Source organism: Crinia signifera, chromosome 5, assembly GCF_055691185.1.
Source record: "Crinia signifera chromosome 5, ASM5569118v1, whole genome shotgun sequence".
In the NCBI taxonomy this organism is placed as follows: Eukaryota; Metazoa; Chordata; class Amphibia; order Anura; family Myobatrachidae; genus Crinia; species Crinia signifera.
Genome location: NC_139221.1, coordinates 161,413,776 through 161,432,365, shown reverse-complemented (window position 1 = coordinate 161,432,365; position 18,590 = coordinate 161,413,776). Strand labels below are relative to the sequence as shown.

Here is an 18,590-nt window from a genome sequence, read left to right as displayed (position 1 = left end):
TCTTGCATGTTGGAAGAATGGTATTTTTGATTTTATCATATTTCTTCTGCCACTCATCTTACTGTCATTGTAGATGGTAGAGTTGCAACAAACAACATATTCTTTTAATCAGACTACAATAATGATATAAGACTTTACATATTAAAATAGTGCATTATAAGACACATTAGTGTCAGTTTTCCTTATGCCACATTCTATATCTACTATCTTAACATCATTTTAGAAAAAATTAAATACATTTTTTTCCAATTTTGAGAAAATGATACAGTAAAACATAGATATGAATTTTCTTAGCAAATTACGCCTATGAATACATAAATCTAGCCAATAACATTAATGCGCGATACAAATCATTTCTTTTTGCTGAGCATTTAACTTCTATCAAGTACCTTATTGAAGTATTGAATGCAGTAAAATAGTGGAATTCAAAAATAAATTAAATCAAGATGGGGAGACAGAGACAATAAGTGTATTGACATTTGGCCTTTTATCTTACTGTCATTGTAGATGGTAGAGTTGCAACAAACAACATATTCTTTTAATCAGACTACAATAATGATATAAGACTTTACATATTAAAATAGTCCATTATAAGACACATTAGTGTCAGTTTTCCTTATGCCACATTCTATATCTACTATCTTAACATCATTTTAGAAAAAATTAAATGAATTATTTTCCAATTTTGAGAAAATGATACAGTAAAACCTAGATATGAATTTTCTTAGCAAATTACACCTACGAATACATAAATCAAGCCAATAACCCCAATGTGCGATACAAATCATTTCTTTATGCTGAGCATTTAACTTCTATCAAATACCTTATTGAAGTATTGAATGCAGTAAAATAGTGGAATTCAAAATGAAATTAAATCAAGATGGGGAGACAGAGACAATAAGTGTTTTTACATTTTTAACTGATGGTAAAATATATCAGTGAAAGGCCAAATTTTCAAGGCATACAGTGTGCTCAAGTGGCGCAATCGGTCAGCGCGCAGTACTTATAAGACAGTATCTGTTGAGCAATGCCGAGGTTGTGAGTTCAAGCCTCACCCGAAGCAGGAATATTTAGCTTTTTTTTCTTTTAATGATATCATCAGTCATTGATCATCTGCTCTCGGAACATTTTTTATATGTAAGGATATTATGAAAAAGTAAAGCAAGAACATGAAAAGCAAAGCAGACAGTAAGCCCCAGTGGCCTAATGGATAAGGCACTGGCCTCCTAAGCCAGGTATTGTGGGTTCAAGTCCCATCTGGGGTGTTTGTATTTATATCAACCATCTCAGCATTAGGGGTGGTTCTTTTAGCCTTGCTTCACCTGGATGCTGGATTTGCACAACAGTCCTGTTGAGTTGAGCTTTTTAATTGTTGCCACAGTAGCTACAAAATGACATTTATCATGATAACATTGTGGATTAGTGTCCTTAAAACGTTTTTCTATAATTGAGGACCAAGGTTTAAAGACCCATCTTGGATGCATATTCCTTTGTTGCTCATTAGTCTTCACAAAAAATGATTCTTTTTTCAATGTTTGTGATTTTGTTCTTACAAGAAATCTCCATTTACCTCAACATTTCTGTAGAGTTTGTCTTGCAAATAAGTACCAGAGTGGCTGAAATATGACATTATCTAAGGCAATTGCTGATGGGAATCTTGAAGTCCTTTCTTGCATGTTGGTAGAATGGTATTTTTGATTTTATCATATTTCTTCTGCCACTCATCTTACTGTCATTGTAGATTGTAGAGTTGCAACAAACAACATATTCTTTTAATCAGACTACAATAATGATATAAGACTTTACATATTAAAATAGTGCATTATAAGACACATTAGTGTCAGTTTTCCTTATGCCACATTCTATATCTACTATCTTAACATCATTTTAGAAAAAATTAAATTAATTATTTTCCAATTTTGAGAAAATAATACAGTAAAACATAGATATGAATTTTCTTAGCAAATTACACCTATGAATACATAAATCTAGCCAATAACATTAATGCGCGATACAAATCATTTCTTTTTGCTGAGCATTTAACTTCTATCAAGTACCTTATTGAAGTATTGAATGCAGTAAAATAGTGGATTTCAAAAATAAATTAAATCAAGATGGGGAGACAGAGACAATAAGTGTATTGACATTTGGCCTTTCATCTTACTGTCATTGTAGATGGTAGAGTTGCAACAAACAACATATTCTTTTAATCAGACTACAATAATGATATAAGACTTTACATATTAAAATAGTGCATTATAAGACACATTAGTGTCAGTTTTCCTTATGCCACATTCTATATCTACCATCTTAACATCATTTTAGAAAAAATTAAATGTATTATTTTCCAATTTTGAGAAAATGATACAGTAAAACCTAGATATGAATTTTCTTAGCAAATTACACCTACGAATACATAAATCTAGCCAATAACACCAATGCGTGATACAAATCATTTCTTTATGCTGAGCATTTAACTTCTATCAAATATCTTATTGAAGTATTGAATGCAGTAAAATAGTGGAATTCAAAATGAAATTAAATCAAGATGGGGAGACAGAGACAATAAGTGTATTTACATTTTTAACTGATGGTAAAATATATCAGTGAAAGGCCAAATTTTCAAGGTATCCTTTGTGCTCCAGTGGCGCAATCGGTCAGCGCGCAGTACTTATAAGACAGTATCTGTTGAGCAATGCCGAGGTTGTGAGTTCAAGCCTCACACGGAGCAGGAATATTTAGCTTTTTTTTCTTTTAATGATATCATCAGTCATTGATCATCTGCTCTCGGAACATTTTTTATATGTAAGGATATTATGAAAAAGTAAAGCAAGAACATGAAATGCAAAGCAGACAGTAAGCCCCAGTGGCCTAATGGATAAGGCACTGGCCTCCTAAGCCAGGGATTGTGGGTTCAAGTCCCATCTGGGGTGTTTGTATTTATATCAACCATCTCAGCATTAGGGGTGGTTCTTTTAGCCTTGCTTCACCTGGATGCTGGATTTGCACAACAGTCCTGTTGAGTTGAGCTTTTTAATTGTTGCCACAGTAGCTACAAAATGACATTTATCATGATAACATTGTGGATTAGTGTCCTTAAAAGGTTTTTCTATAATTGAGGACCAAGGTTTAAAGACCCATCTTGGATGCATATTCCTTTGTTGCTCATTAGTCTTCACAAAAAATGATTCTTTTTTCAATGCTTGTGATTTTGTTCTTACAAGAAATCTCCATTTACCTCAACATTTCTGTAGAGTTTGTCTTGCAAATAAGTACCAAAGTGGCTGAAATATGACATTATCTAAGGCAATTGCTGATGGGAATCTTGAAGTCCTTTCTTGCATGTTGGAAGAATGGTATTTTTGATATTATCATATTTCTTCTGCCACTCATCTTACTGTCATTGTAGATGGTAGAGTTGCAACAAACAACATATTCTTTTAATCAGACTACAATAATGATATAAGACTTTACATATTAAAATAGTGCATTATAAGACACATTAGTGTCAGTTTTCCTTATGCCACATTTTATATCTACTATCTTAACATCATTTTAGAAAAAAATTAAATGAATTATTTTCCAATTTTGAGAAAATGATACAGTAAAACCTAGATATGAATTTTCTTAGCAAATTACACCTACGAATACATAAGTCTATCCAATAACACCAATGCGTGATACAAATCATTTCTTTTTGCTGAGCATTTAACTTCTATCAAGTACCTTATTGAAGTATTGAATGCAGTAAAATAGTGGAATTCAAAAATAAATTAAATCAAGATGGGGAGACAGAGACAATAAGTGTATTGACATTTTTAACTAATGGTAACATTTATCAGTGAAAGGCCAAATTTTCAGGGCATACTGTGTGCTCCAGTGGCGCAATCGATCAGCGCGCGGTACTTTTAAGACAGTATCTGTTGAGCAATGCCGAGGTTGTGAGTTCAAGCCTCACCTGGAGCAGGAACATTTAGCTTTTTTTTCTTTTAATGATATCATCAGTCATTGATCATCTGCTGTCAGAACATTTTTTATATATGTAAGGATATTATGAAAAAGTAAACCAAGAACATGAAATGCAAAGCAGTCAGTAAGCCCCAGTGGCCTAATGGATAAGGCACTGGCCTCCTAAGCCAGGGATTGTAGGTTCAAGTCCCATCTGGGGTGTTTGTATTTATATCAACCATCTCAGCATTAGGGGTGGTTCTTTTAGCCTTGCTTCACCTGGATGCTGGATTTGCACAACAGTCCTGTTGAGTTTTGCTTGTTAATTGTTGCCACAGTAGCTACAAAATGACATTTATCATGATAACATTGTGGATTAGTGTCCTTAAAACGTTTTTCTATAATTGAGGACCAAGGTTTAAAGACCCATCTTGGATGCATATTCCTTTGTTGCTCATTAGTCTTCACAAAAAATGATTCTTTTTTCAATGCTTGTGATTTTGTTCTTACAATAAATCTCCATTTACCTCAACATTTCTGTAGAGTTTGTCTTGCAAATAAGTACCAGAGTGGCTGAAATATGACATTATCTAAGGCAATTGCTGATGGGAATCTTGAAGTCCTTTCTTGCATGTTGGAAGAATGGTATTTTTGATTTTATCATATTTCTTCTGCCACTCATCTTACTGTCATTGTAGATGGTAGAGTTGCAACAAACAACATATTCTTTTAATCAGACTACAATAATGATATAAGACTTTACATATTAAAATAGTGCATTATAAGACACATTAGTGTCAGTTTTCCTTATGCCACATTTTATATCTACTATCTTAACATCATTTTAGAAAAAATTAAATGAATTATTTTCCAATTTTGAGAAAATGATACAGTAAAACCTAGATATGAATTTTCTTAGCAAATTACACCTACGAATACATAAATCTTGCCAATAACACCAATGCGCGATACAAATCATTTCTTTTTGCTGAGCATTTAACTTCTATCAAGTACCTTATTGAAGTATTGAATGCAGTAAAATAGTGGAATTCAAAAATAAATTAAATCAAGATGGGGAGACAGAGACAATAAGTGTATTGACATTTTTAACTAATGGTAAAATTTATCAGTGAAAGGCCAAATTTTCAGGGCATACTGTGTGCTCCAGTGGCGCAATCGGTCAGCGCGCGGTACTTATAAGACAGTATCTGTTGAGCAATGCCGAGGTTGTGAGTTCAAGCCTCACCTGGAGCAGGAATATTTAGCTTTTTTTTCTTTTAATGATATCATCAGTCATTGATCATCTGCTCTCGGAACATTTTTTATATGTAAGGATATTATGAAAAAGTAAAGCAAGAACATGAAATGCAAAGCAGACAGTAAGCCCCAGTGGCCTAATGGATAAGGCACTGGCCTCCTAAGCCAGGGATTGTGGGTTCAAGTCCCATCTGGGGTGTTTGTATTTATATCAACTATCTCAGCATTAGGGGTGGTTCTTTTAGCCTTGCTTCACCTGGATGCTGGATTTGCACAACAGTCCTGTTGAGTTGTGCTTGTTAATTGTTGCCACAGTAGCTACAAAATGACATTTATCATGATAACATTGTGGATTAGTGTCCTTAAAAGGTTTTTCTATAATTGAGGACCAAGGTTTAAAGACCCATCTTGGATGCATATTCCTTTGTTGCTCATTAGTCTTCACAAAAATGATTATTTTTTCAATGCTTGTGATTTTGTTCTTACAAGAAATCTCCATTTACCTCAACATTTCTGTAGAGTTTGTCTTGCAAATAAGTACCAGAGTGGCTGAAATATGACATTATCTAAGGCAATTGCTGATGGGAATCTTGAAGTCCTTTCTTGCATGTTGGAAGAATGGTATTTTTGATTTTATCATATTTCTTCTGCCACTCATCTTACTGTCATTGTAGATGGTAGAGTTGCAACAAACAACATATTCTTTTAATCAGACTACAATAATGATATAAGACTTTACATATTAAAATAGTGCATTATAAGACACATTAGTTTCAGTTTTCCCTATGCCACATTTTATATCTACTATCTTAACATAATTTTAGAAAAAATTAAATGAATTATTTTCCAATTTTGAGAAAATGATACAGTAAAACCTAGATATGAATTTTCTTAGCAAATTACACCTACGAATACATAAATCTTGCCAATAACACCAATGCGCGATACAAATCATTTCTTTTTGCTGAGCATTTAACTTCTATCAAGTACCTTATTGAAGTATTGAATGCAGTAAAATAGTGGAATTCAAAAATAAATTAAATCAAGATGGGGAGACAGAGACAATAAGTGTATTGACATTTTTAACTAATGGTAAATTTTATCAGTGAAAGGCCAAATTTTCAGGGCATACTGTGTGCTCCAGTGGCGCAATCGGTCAGCGCGCGGTACTTATAAGACAGTATCTGTTGAGCAATGCCGAGGTTGTGAGTTCAAGCCTCACCTGGAGCAGGAATATTTAGCTTTTTTTTTCTTTTAATGATATCATCAGTCAGTGATCATCTGCTGTCGGAACATTTTTTATATATGTAAGGATATTATGAAAAAGTAAACCAAGAACATGAAATGCAAAGCAGACAGTAAGCCCCAGTGGCCTAATGGATAAGGCACTGGCCTCCTAAGCCAGGGATTGTGTGTTCAAGTCCCATCTGGGGTATTTGTATTTATATCAACCATCTCAGCATTAGGGGTGGTTCTTTTAGCCTTGCTTCACCTGGATGCTGGATTTGCACAACAGTCGTGTTGAGTTGTGCTTGTTAATTGTTGCCACAGTAGCTACAAAATGACATTTATCATGATAACATTGTGGATTAGTGTCCTTAAAAGGTTTTTCTATAATTGAGGACCAAGGTTTAAAGACCCATCTTGGATGCATATTCCTTTGTTGCTCATTAGTCTTCACAAAAAATGATTCTTTTTTCAATGCTTGTGATTTTGTTCTTACAAGAAATCTCCATTTACCTCAACATTTCTGTAGAGTTTGTCTTGCAAATAAGTACCATAGTGGCTGAAATATGACATTATCTAAGGCAATTGCTGATGGGAATCTTGAAGTCCTTTCTTGCATGTTGGAAGAATGGTATTTTTGATTTTATCATATTTCTTCTGCCACTCATCTTACTGTCATTGTAGATGGTAGAGTTGCAACAAACAACATATTCTTTTAATCAGACTACAATAATTATATAAGACTTTACATATTAAAATAGTGCATTATAAGACACATTAGTGTCAGTTTTCCTTATGCCACATTTTATATCTACTATCTTAACATCATTTTAGAAAAAATTAAATGAATTATTTTCCAATTTTGAGAAAATGATACAGTAAAACCTAGATATGAATTTTCTTAGCAAATTACACCTACGAATACATAAATCTAGCCAATAACACCAATGCGTGATACAAATCATTTCTTTATGCTGAGCATTTAACTTCTGTCAAGTACCTTATTGAAGTATTGAATGCAGTAAAATAGTGGAATTCAAAAAGAAATTAAATCAAGATGGGGAGACAGAGACAATAAGTGTATTGACATTTTTAACTGATGGTAAAATATATCAGTGAAAGGCCAAATTTTCAGGGCATACTGTGTGCTCCAGTGGCGCAATCGGTCAGCGCGCGGTACTTATAAGACAGTATCTGTTGAGCAATGCCGAGGTTGTGAGTTCAAGCCTCACCTGGAGCAGGAATATTTAGCTTTTTTTTCTTTTAATGATATCATCAGTCATTCATCTTCTGCTCTCGGAACATTTTTTATATGTAAGGATATTATGAAAAAGTAAAGCAAGAACATGAAATGTTAAGCAAACAGTAAGCCCCAGTGGCCTAATGGATAAGGCACTGGCCTCCTAAGCCAGGGATTGTGGGTTCAAGTCCCATCTGGGGTGTTTGTATTTATATCAACCATCTCAGCATTAGGGGTGGTTCTTTTAGCCTTGCTTCACCTGGATGCTGGATTTGCACAACAGTCCTGTTGAGTTGTGCTTGTTAATTGTTGCCACAGTAGCTACAAAATGACATTTATCATGATAACATTGTGGATTAGTGTTCTTAAAAGGTTTTTCTATAATTGAGGACCAAGGTTTAAAGACCCATCTTGGATGCATATTCCTTTGTTGCTCATTAGTCTTCACAAAAAATGATTATTTTTTCAATGCTTGTGATTTTGTTCTTACAAGAAATCTCCATTTACCTCAACATTTCTGTAGAGTTTGTCTTGCAAATAAGTAGCAGAGTGGCTGAAATATGACATTATCTAAGGCAATTGCTGATGGGAATCTTGAAGTCCTTTCTTGCATGTTGGAAGAATGGTATTTTTGATTTTATCATATTTCTTCTGCCACTCATCTTACTGTCATTGTAGATGGTAGAGTTGCAACAAACAACATATTCTTTTAATCAGACTACAATAATGATATAAGACTTTACATATTAAAATAGTGCATTATAAGACACATTAGTGTCAGTTTTCCTTATGCCACATTTTATATCTACTATCTTAACATCATTTTAGAAAAAATTAAATGAATTATTTTCCAATTTTGAGAAAATGATACAGTAAAACCTAGATATGAATTTTCTTAGCAAATTACACCTACGAATACATAAATCTAGCCAATAACACCAATGCGCGATACAAATCATTTCTTTATGCTGAGCATTTAACTTCTGTCAAGTACCTTATTGAAGTATTGAATGCAATAAAATAGTGGAATTCAAAAAGAAATTAAATCAAGATGGGGAGACAGAGACAATAAGTGTATTGACATTTTTAACTGATGGTAAAATATATCAGTGAAAGGCCAAATTTTCAGGGCATACTGTGTGCTCCAGTGGCGCAATTGGTCAGCGCGCGGTACTTATAAGACAGTATCTGTTAAGCAATGCCGAGGTTGTGAGTTCAAGCCTCACCTGGAGCAGGAATATTTAGCTTTTTTTTCTTTTAATGATATCATCAGTCATTGATCATCTGCTCTCGGAACATTTTTTGGTACATGTGAGTTATCCGGACGCCCGATTTCAAAATCGGGTCGGATCGGGCACATCGCATCGCATCGCATGCGACCATCGGATGCGATGCGATGCGATGCGATGCGATGACCCGATTTTTCCATAGGAATCAATGTTAAAATGGACTGAGTCCATTTTAACATGGAATTCAATGGGAAAAAGGGGTCCTTTTCATACCCCTACTATCCAAGTGGGCATGGAGTTGGATATAAACCTGTGGCGAGCGTAGCGAGCCACCGAGCCCGAAGCGTGGCGAGCGTAGCGAGCCCCGCGAGGGGACACGGAATACCGTCCCCTCGCGGGGCTCGCTTCGCTCGCCACGCTTCGGGCTCGGTGGCTCGCTACGCTCGCCACAGGTTTATATCCAACTCCATGCCCACTTGGATAGTAGGGGTATGAAAAGGACCCCTTTTTCCATAGGAATCATTTTAACATTGATTCCTATGGAAAAATCGGGTCATCGCATCCGATGGTCGCATCCGATGGTCGCATGCGATGCGATGCGATGCGATGCGATATCGCATCGCATCGCATCTGATTGTATGCCTTAACTTAAGGCATACAATCAAAAAATCGGGCGTCCAGATAACTCACAAGTACCCATTTTTTATATGTAAGGATATTATGAAAAAGTAAAGCAAGAACATGAAACGCAAAGCAGACAGTAAGCCCCAGTGGCCTAATGGATAAGGCACTGGCCTCCTAAGCCAGGGATTGTGGGTTCAAGTCCCATCTGGGGTGTTTGTATTTATATCAACTATCTCAGCATTAGGGGTGGTTCTTTTAGCCTTGCTTCACCTGGATGCTGGATTTGCACAACAGTCCTGTTGAGTTGTGCTTGTTAATTGTTGCCACAGTAGCTACAAAATGACATTTATCATGATAACATTGTGGATTAGTGTCCTTAAAAGGTTTTTCTATAATTGAGGACCAAGGTTTAAAGACCCATCTTGGATGCATATTCCTTTGTTGCTCATTAGTCTTCACAAAAAATGATTCTTTTTTCAATGCTTGTGATTTTGTTCTTACAAGAAATCTCCATTTACCTCAACATTTCTGTAGAGTTTGTCTTGCAAATAAGTACCAGAGTGGCTGAAATATGACATTATCTAAGGCAATTGCTGATGGGAATCTTGAAGTCCTTTCTTGCATGTTGGAAGAATGGTATTTTTGATTTTATCATATTTCTTCTGCCACTCATCTTACTGTCATTGTAGATGGTAGAGTTGCAACAAACAACATATTCTTTTAATCAGACTACAATAATGATATAAGACTTTACATATTAAAATAGTGCATTATAAGACACATTAGTTTCAGTTTTCCCTATGCCACATTTTATATCTACTATCTTAACATAATTTTAGAAAAAATTAAATGAATTATTTTCCAATTTTGAGAAAATGATACAGTAAAACCTAGATATGAATTTTCTTAGCAAATTACACCTACGAATACATAAATCTTGCCAATAACACCAATGCGCGATACAAATCATTTCTTTTTGCTGAGCATTTAACTTCTATCAAGTACCTTATTGAAGTATTGAATGCAGTAAAATAGTGGATTTCAAAAATAAATTAAATCAAGATGGGGAGACAGAGACAATAAGTGTATTGACATTTGGCCTTTCATCTTACTGTCATTGTAGATGGTAGAGTTGCAACAAACAACATATTCTTTTAATCAGACTACAATAATGATATAAGACTTTACATATTAAAATAGTGCATTATAAGACACATTAGTGTCAGTTTTCCTTATGCCACATTCTATATCTACCATCTTAACATCATTTTAGAAAAAATTAAATGTATTATTTTCCAATTTTGAGAAAATGATACAGTAAAACCTAGATATGAATTTTCTTAGCAAATTACACCTACGAATACATAAATCTAGCCAATAACACCAATGCGTGATACAAATCATTTCTTTATGCTGAGCATTTAACTTCTATCAAATATCTTATTGAAGTATTGAATGCAGTAAAATAGTGGAATTCAAAATGAAATTAAATCAAGATGGGGAGACAGAGACAATAAGTGTATTTACATTTTTAACTGATGGTAAAATATATCAGTGAAAGGCCAAATTTTCAAGGTATCCTGTGTGCTCCAGTGGCGCAATCGGTCAGCGCGCAGTACTTATAAGACAGTATCTGTTGAGCAATGCCGAGGTTGTGAGTTCAAGCCTCACACGGAGCAGGAATATTTAGCTTTTTTTTCTTTTAATGATATCATCAGTCATTGATCATCTGCTCTCGGAACATTTTTTATATGTAAGGATATTATGAAAAAGTAAAGCAAGAACATGAAACGCAAAGCAGACAGTAAGCCCCAGTGGCCTAATGGATAAGGCACTGGCCTCCTAAGCCAGGGATTGTGGGTTCAAGTCCCATCTGGGGTGTTTGTATTTATATCAACTATCTCAGCATTAGGGGTGGTTCTTTTAGCCTTGCTTCACCTGGATGCTGGATTTGCACAACAGTCCTGTTGAGTTGTGCTTGTTAATTGTTGCCACAGTAGCTACAAAATGACATTTATCATGATAACATTGTGGATTAGTGTCCTTAAAAGGTTTTTCTATAATTGAGGACCAAGGTTTAAAGACCCATCTTGGATGCATATTCCTTTGTTGCTCATTAGTCTTCACAAAAAATGATTCTTTTTTCAATGCTTGTGATTTTGTTCTTACAAGAAATCTCCATTTACCTCAACATTTCTGTAGAGTTTGTCTTGCAAATAAGTACCAAAGTGGCTGAAATATGACATTATCTAAGGCAATTGCTGATGGGAATCTTGAAGTCCTTTCTTGCATGTTGGAAGAATGGTATTTTTGATATTATCATATTTCTTCTGCCACTCATCTTACTGTCATTGTAGATGGTAGAGTTGCAACAAACAACATATTCTTTTAATCAGACTACAATAATGATATAAGACTTTACATATTAAAATAGTGCATTATAAGACACATTAGTTTCAGTTTTCCCTATGCCACATTTTATATCTACTATCTTAACATCATTTTAGAAAAAAATTAAATGAATTATTTTCCAATTTTGAGAAAATGATACAGTAAAACCTAGATATGAATTTTCTTAGCAAATTACACCTACGAATACATAAGTCTATCCAATAACACCAATGCGTGATACAAATCATTTCTTTTTGCTGAGCATTTAACTTCTATCAAGTACCTTATTGAAGTATTGAATGCAGTAAAATAGTGGATTTCAAAAATAAATTAAATCAAGATGGGGAGACAGAGACAATAAGTGTATTGACATTTGGCCTTTCATCTTACTGTCATTGTAGATGGTAGAGTTGCAACAAACAACATATTCTTTTAATCAGACTACAATAATGATATAAGACTTTACATATTAAAATAGTGCATTATAAGACACATTAGTGTCAGTTTTCCTTATGCCACATTCTATATCTACCATCTTAACATCATTTTAGAAAAAATTAAATGTATTATTTTCCAATTTTGAGAAAATGATACAGTAAAACCTAGATATGAATTTTCTTAGCAAATTACACCTACGAATACATAAATCTAGCCAATAACACCAATGCGTGATACAAATCATTTCTTTATGCTGAGCATTTAACTTCTATCAAATATCTTATTGAAGTATTGAATGCAGTAAAATAGTGGAATTCAAAATGAAATTAAATCAAGATGGGGAGACAGAGACAATAAGTGTATTTACATTTTTAACTGATGGTAAAATATATCAGTGAAAGGCCAAATTTTCAAGGTATCCTGTGTGCTCCAGTGGCGCAATCGGTCAGCGCGCAGTACTTATAAGACAGTATCTGTTGAGCAATGCCGAGGTTGTGAGTTCAAGCCTCACACGGAGCAGGAATATTTAGCTTTTTTTTCTTTTAATGATATCATCAGTCATTGATCATCTGCTCTCGGAACATTTTTTATATGTAAGGATATTATGAAAAAGTAAAGCAAGAACATGAAATGCAAAGCAGACAGTAAGCCCCAGTGGCCTAATGGATAAGGCACTGGCCTCCTAAGCCAGGGATTGTGGGTTCAAGTCCCATCTGGGGTGTTTGTATTTATATCAACCATCTCAGCATTAGGGGTGGTTCTTTTAGCCTTGCTTCACCTGGATGCTGGATTTGCACAACAGTCCTGTTGAGTTGAGCTTTTTAATTGTTGCCACAGTAGCTACAAAATGACATTTATCATGATAACATTGTGGATTAGTGTCCTTAAAAGGTTTTTCTATAATTGAGGACCAAGGTTTAAAGACCCATCTTGGATGCATATTCCTTTGTTGCTCATTAGTCTTCACAAAAAATGATTCTTTTTTCAATGCTTGTGATTTTGTTCTTACAAGAAATCTCCATTTACCTCAACATTTCTGTAGAGTTTGTCTTGCAAATAAGTACCAAAGTGGCTGAAATATGACATTATCTAAGGCAATTGCTGATGGGAATCTTGAAGTCCTTTCTTGCATGTTGGAAGAATGGTATTTTTGATATTATCATATTTCTTCTGCCACTCATCTTACTGTCATTGTAGATGGTAGAGTTGCAACAAACAACATATTCTTTTAATCAGACTACAATAATGATATAAGACTTTACATATTAAAATAGTGCATTATAAGACACATTAGTGTCAGTTTTCCTTATGCCACATTTTATATCTACTATCTTAACATCATTTTAGAAAAAAATTAAATGAATTATTTTCCAATTTTGAGAAAATGATACAGTAAAACCTAGATATGAATTTTCTTAGCAAATTACACCTACGAATACATAAGTCTATCCAATAACACCAATGCGTGATACAAATCATTTCTTTTTGCTGAGCATTTAACTTCTATCAAGTACCTTATTGAAGTATTGAATGCAGTAAAATAGTGGAATTCAAAAATAAATTAAATCAAGATGGGGAGACAGAGACAATAAGTGTATTGACATTTTTAACTAATGGTAACATTTATCAGTGAAAGGCCAAATTTTCAGGGCATACTGTGTGCTCCAGTGGCGCAATCGATCAGCGTGCGGTACTTTTAAGACAGTATCTGTTGAGCAATGCCGAGGTTGTGAGTTCAAGCCTCACCTGGAGCAGGAACATTTAGCTTTTTTTTCTTTTAATGATATCATCAGTCATTGATCATCTGCTCTCGGAACATTTTTTATATGTAAGGATATTATGAAAAAGTAAAGCAAGAACATGAAATGCAAAGCAGACAGTAAGCCCCAGTGGCCTAATGGATAAGGAACTGGCCTCCTAAGCCAGGGATTGTGGGTTCAAGTCCCATCTGGGGTGTTTGTATTTATATCAACTATCTCAGCATTAGGGGTGGTTCTTTTAGCCTTGCTTCACCTGGATGCTGGATTTGCACAACAGTCCTGTTGAGTTTTGCTTGTTAATTGTTGCCACAGTAGCTACAAAATGACATTTATCATGATAACATTGTGGATTAGTGTCCTTAAAAGGTTTTTCTATAATTGAGGACCAAGGTTTAAAGACCCATCTTGGATGCATATTCCTTTGTTGCTCATTAGTCTTCACAAAAATGATTATTTTTTCAATGCTTGTGATTTTGTTCTTACAAGAAATCTCCATTTACCTCAACATTTCTGTAGAGTTTGTCTTGCAAATAAGTACCAGAGTGGCTGAAATATGACATTATCTAAGGCAATTGCTGATGGGAATCTTGAAGTCCTTTCTTGCATGTTGGAAGAATGGTATTTTTGATTTTATCATATTTCTTCTGCCACTCATCTTACTGTCATTGTAGATGGTAGAGTTGCAACAAACAACATATTCTTTTAATCAGACTACAATAATGATATAAGACTTTACATATTAAAATAGTGCATTATAAGACACATTAGTTTCAGTTTTCCCTATGCCACATTTTATATCTACTATCTTAACATAATTTTAGAAAAAATTAAATGAATTATTTTCCAATTTTGAGAAAATGATACAGTAAAACCTAGATATGAATTTTCTTAGCAAATTACACCTACGAATACATAAATCTTGCCAATAACACCAATGCGCGATACAAATCATTTCTTTTTGCTGAGCATTTAACTTCTATCAAGTACCTTATTGAAGTATTGAATGCAGTAAAATAGTGGAATTCAAAAATAAATTAAATCAAGATGGGGAGACAGAGACAATAAGTGTATTGACATTTTTAACTAATGGTAAATTTTATCAGTGAAAGGCCAAATTTTCAGGGCATACTGTGTGCTCCAGTGGCGCAATCGGTCAGCGCGCGGTACTTATAAGACAGTATCTGTTGAGCAATGCCGAGGTTGTGAGTTCAAGCCTCACCTGGAGCCGGAATATTTAGCTTTTTTTTTCTTTTAATGATATCATCAGTCAGTGATCATCTGCTGTCGGAACATTTTTTATATATGTAAGGATATTATGAAAAAGTAAACCAAGAACATGAAATGCAAAGCAGACAGTAAGCCCCAGTGGCCTAATGGATAAGGCACTGGCCTCCTAAGCCAGGGATTGTGTGTTCAAGTCCCATCTGGGGTATTTGTATTTATATCAACCATCTCAGCATTAGGGGTGGTTCTTTTAGCCTTGCTTCACCTGGATGCTGGATTTGCACAACAGTCGTGTTGAGTTGTGCTTGTTAATTGTTGCCACAGTAGCTACAAAATGACATTTATCATGATAACATTGTGGATTAGTGTCCTTAAAAGGTTTTTCTATAATTGAGGACCAAGGTTTAAAGACCCATCTTGGATGCATATTCCTTTGTTGCTCATTAGTCTTCACAAAAAATGATTCTTTTTTCAATGCTTGTGATTTTGTTCTTACAAGAAATCTCCATTTACCTCAACATTTCTGTAGAGTTTGTCTTGCAAATAAGTACCATAGTGGCTGAAATATGACATTATCTAAGGCAATTGCTGATGGGAATCTTGAAGTCCTTTCTTGCATGTTGGAAGAATGGTATTTTTGATTTTATCATATTTCTTCTGCCACTCATCTTACTGTCATTGTAGATGGTAGAGTTGCAACAAACAACATATTCTTTTAATCAGACTACAATAATTATATAAGACTTTACATATTAAAATAGTGCATTATAAGACACATTAGTGTCAGTTTTCCTTATGCCACATTTTATATCTACTATCTTAACATCATTTTAGAAAAAATTAAATGAATTATTTTCCAATTTTGAGAAAATGATACAGTAAAACCTAGATATGAATTTTCTTAGCAAATTACACCTACGAATACATAAATCTAGCCAATAACACCAATGCGTGATACAAATCATTTCTTTATGCTGAGCATTTAACTTCTGTCAAGTACCTTATTGAAGTATTGAATGCAGTAAAATAGTGGAATTCAAAAAGAAATTAAATCAAGATGGGGAGACAGAGACAATAAGTGTATTGACATTTTGGTACTTATGTAGTAACTGGGCTGCCGATTTTTTGATTGTATGCCTTAAGTTAAGGCATACAATCAGATGCGATGCGATGCGATATCGCATCGCATCGCATCCGATATCGCATCCGATATCGGATGCGATGACCCGATTTTTCCATAGGAATCAATGTTAAAATGATTCCTATGGAAAAATGGGTCCTTTTCATACCCCTACTATCCAAGTGGGCATGGAGTTGGATATAAACCTGTGGCGAGCGTAGCGAGCCACCGAGCCCGAAGCGTGGCGAGCGAAGCGAGCCCCGCGAGGGGACGGTATTCGTCCCCTCGCGGGGCTCGCTTCGCTCGCCACGCTTCGGGCTCGGTGGCTCGCTACGCTCGCCACAGGTTTATATCCAACTCCATGCCCACTTGGATAGTAGGGGTATGAAAAGGACCCATTTTTCCCATTGAATTCCATGTTAAAATGGACTCAGTCCATTTTAACATTGATTCCTATGGAAAAATCGGGTCATCGCATCGCATCGCATCGAATCGCATGGTCGCATGCGATGCGATGCGATCTCCCGATCCGACCCGATTTAGAAATCGGCAGCCCAGTTACTACATAAGTACCGACATTGTTAACTGATGGTAAAATATATCAGTGAAAGGCCAAATTTTCAGGGCATACTGTGTGCTCCAGTGGCGCAATCGGTCAGCGCGCGGTACTTATAAGACAGTATCTGTTGAGCAATGCCGAGGTTGTGAGTTCAAGCCTCACCTGGAGCAGGAATATTTAGCTTTTTTTTCTTTTAATGATATCATCAGTCATTCATCTTCTGCTCTCGGAACATTTTTTATATGTAAGGATATTATGAAAAAGTAAAGCAAGAACATGAAATGTTAAGCAAACAGTAAGCCCCAGTGGCCTAATGGATAAGGCACTGGCCTCCTAAGCCAGGGATTGTGGGTTCAAGTCCCATCTGGGGTGTTTGTATTTATATCAACCATCTCAGCATTAGGGGTGGTTCTTTTAGCCTTGCTTCACCTGGATGCTGGATTTGCACAACAGTCCTGTTGAGTTGTGCTTGTTAATTGTTGCCACAGTAGCTACAAAATGACATTTATCATGATAACATTGTGGATTAGTGTCCTTAAAAGGTTTTTCTATAATTGAGGACCAAGGTTTAAAGACCCATCTTGGATGCATATTCCTTTGTTGCTCATTAGTCTTCACAAAAAATGATTATTTTTTCAATGCTTGTGATTTTGTTCTTACAAGAAATCTCCATTTACCTCAACATTTCTGTAGAGTTTGTCTTGCAAATAAGTAGCAGAGTGGCTGAAATATGACATTATCTAAGGCAATTGCTGATGGGAATCTTGAAGTCCTTTCTTGCATGTTGGAAGAATGGTATTTTTGATTTTATCATATTTCTTCTGCCACTCATCTTACTGTCATTGTAGATGGTAGAGTTGCAACAAACAACATATTCTTTTAATCAGACTACAATAATGATATAAGACTTTACATATTAAAATAGTGCATTATAAGACACATTAGTGTCAGTTTTCCTTATGCCACATTTTATATCTACTATCTTAACATCATTTTAGAAAAAATTAAATGAATTATTTTCCAATTTTGAGAAAATGATACAGTAAAACCTAGATATGAATTTTCTTAGCAAATTACACCTACGAATACATAAATCTAGCCAATAACACCAATGCGCGATACAAATCATTTCTTTATGCTGAGCATTTAACTTCTGTCAAGTACCTTATTGAAGTATTGAATGCAATAAAATAGTGGAATTCAAAAAGAAATTAAATCAAGATGGGGAGACAGAGACAATAAGTGTATTGACATTTTTAACTGATGGTAAAATATATCAGTGAAAGGCCAAATTTTCAGGGCATACTGTGTGCTCCAGTGGCGCAATTGGTCAGCGCGCGGTACTTATAAGACAGTATCTGTTAAGCAATGCCGAGGTTGTGAGTTCAAGCCTCACCTGGAGCAGGAATATTTAGCTTTTTTTTCTTTTAATGATATCATCAGTCATTGATCATCTGCTCTCGGAACATTTTTTGGTACATGTGAGTTATCCGGACGCCCGATTTCAAAATCGGGTCGGATCGGGCACATCGCATCGCATCGCATGCGACCATCGGATGCGATGCGATGCGAT

The 18,590-nt window shown here is 35.1% G+C and overlaps 19 non-coding genes across 19 annotated transcripts; all 19 read left to right on the top strand.

Annotated features, from left to right (window-relative positions):
* Window positions 1–1,192: 1,192 nt before the first annotated feature.
* On the top strand, window positions 1,193–1,265 carry TRNAR-CCU (transfer RNA arginine (anticodon CCU)). The gene has a single exon. It is a non-coding gene; the product is annotated as a tRNA-Arg (tRNA).
* A 1,595-nt stretch (window positions 1,266–2,860) lies between these two features.
* On the top strand, window positions 2,861–2,933 carry TRNAR-CCU (transfer RNA arginine (anticodon CCU)). The gene has a single exon. It is a non-coding gene; the product is annotated as a tRNA-Arg (tRNA).
* A 1,164-nt stretch (window positions 2,934–4,097) lies between these two features.
* Window positions 4,098–4,170, top strand: TRNAR-CCU (transfer RNA arginine (anticodon CCU)). Its single transcript has one exon. It is a non-coding gene; the product is annotated as a tRNA-Arg (tRNA).
* A 939-nt stretch (window positions 4,171–5,109) lies between these two features.
* On the top strand, window positions 5,110–5,202 carry TRNAI-UAU (transfer RNA isoleucine (anticodon UAU)). Its single transcript is given in 2 exon segments — window positions 5,110–5,147; window positions 5,167–5,202. It is a non-coding gene; the product is annotated as a tRNA-Ile (tRNA).
* Window positions 5,203–5,331: 129 nt separating this feature from the next.
* Window positions 5,332–5,404, top strand: TRNAR-CCU (transfer RNA arginine (anticodon CCU)). Its single transcript has one exon. It is a non-coding gene; the product is annotated as a tRNA-Arg (tRNA).
* A 938-nt stretch (window positions 5,405–6,342) lies between these two features.
* TRNAI-UAU (transfer RNA isoleucine (anticodon UAU)) lies at window positions 6,343–6,435 on the top strand. Its single transcript is given in 2 exon segments — window positions 6,343–6,380; window positions 6,400–6,435. It is a non-coding gene; the product is annotated as a tRNA-Ile (tRNA).
* Window positions 6,436–6,567: 132 nt separating this feature from the next.
* TRNAR-CCU (transfer RNA arginine (anticodon CCU)) lies at window positions 6,568–6,640 on the top strand. The gene has a single exon. It is a non-coding gene; the product is annotated as a tRNA-Arg (tRNA).
* A 939-nt stretch (window positions 6,641–7,579) lies between these two features.
* Window positions 7,580–7,672, top strand: TRNAI-UAU (transfer RNA isoleucine (anticodon UAU)). The gene is given in 2 exon segments: window positions 7,580–7,617; window positions 7,637–7,672. It is a non-coding gene; the product is annotated as a tRNA-Ile (tRNA).
* Window positions 7,673–7,801: 129 nt separating this feature from the next.
* On the top strand, window positions 7,802–7,874 carry TRNAR-CCU (transfer RNA arginine (anticodon CCU)). Its single transcript has one exon. It is a non-coding gene; the product is annotated as a tRNA-Arg (tRNA).
* A 939-nt stretch (window positions 7,875–8,813) lies between these two features.
* Window positions 8,814–8,906, top strand: TRNAI-UAU (transfer RNA isoleucine (anticodon UAU)). The gene is given in 2 exon segments: window positions 8,814–8,851; window positions 8,871–8,906. It is a non-coding gene; the product is annotated as a tRNA-Ile (tRNA).
* Window positions 8,907–9,665: 759 nt separating this feature from the next.
* On the top strand, window positions 9,666–9,738 carry TRNAR-CCU (transfer RNA arginine (anticodon CCU)). The gene has a single exon. It is a non-coding gene; the product is annotated as a tRNA-Arg (tRNA).
* Window positions 9,739–11,333: 1,595 nt separating this feature from the next.
* Window positions 11,334–11,406, top strand: TRNAR-CCU (transfer RNA arginine (anticodon CCU)). Its single transcript has one exon. It is a non-coding gene; the product is annotated as a tRNA-Arg (tRNA).
* Window positions 11,407–13,002: 1,596 nt separating this feature from the next.
* TRNAR-CCU (transfer RNA arginine (anticodon CCU)) lies at window positions 13,003–13,075 on the top strand. The gene has a single exon. It is a non-coding gene; the product is annotated as a tRNA-Arg (tRNA).
* Window positions 13,076–14,237: 1,162 nt separating this feature from the next.
* Window positions 14,238–14,310, top strand: TRNAR-CCU (transfer RNA arginine (anticodon CCU)). Its single transcript has one exon. It is a non-coding gene; the product is annotated as a tRNA-Arg (tRNA).
* Window positions 14,311–15,248: 938 nt separating this feature from the next.
* TRNAI-UAU (transfer RNA isoleucine (anticodon UAU)) lies at window positions 15,249–15,341 on the top strand. Its single transcript is given in 2 exon segments — window positions 15,249–15,286; window positions 15,306–15,341. It is a non-coding gene; the product is annotated as a tRNA-Ile (tRNA).
* A 132-nt stretch (window positions 15,342–15,473) lies between these two features.
* Window positions 15,474–15,546, top strand: TRNAR-CCU (transfer RNA arginine (anticodon CCU)). The gene has a single exon. It is a non-coding gene; the product is annotated as a tRNA-Arg (tRNA).
* Window positions 15,547–17,094: 1,548 nt separating this feature from the next.
* TRNAI-UAU (transfer RNA isoleucine (anticodon UAU)) lies at window positions 17,095–17,187 on the top strand. Its single transcript is given in 2 exon segments — window positions 17,095–17,132; window positions 17,152–17,187. It is a non-coding gene; the product is annotated as a tRNA-Ile (tRNA).
* Window positions 17,188–17,316: 129 nt separating this feature from the next.
* TRNAR-CCU (transfer RNA arginine (anticodon CCU)) lies at window positions 17,317–17,389 on the top strand. Its single transcript has one exon. It is a non-coding gene; the product is annotated as a tRNA-Arg (tRNA).
* Window positions 17,390–18,328: 939 nt separating this feature from the next.
* On the top strand, window positions 18,329–18,421 carry TRNAI-UAU (transfer RNA isoleucine (anticodon UAU)). Its single transcript is given in 2 exon segments — window positions 18,329–18,366; window positions 18,386–18,421. It is a non-coding gene; the product is annotated as a tRNA-Ile (tRNA).
* Window positions 18,422–18,590: the final 169 nt, after the last annotated feature.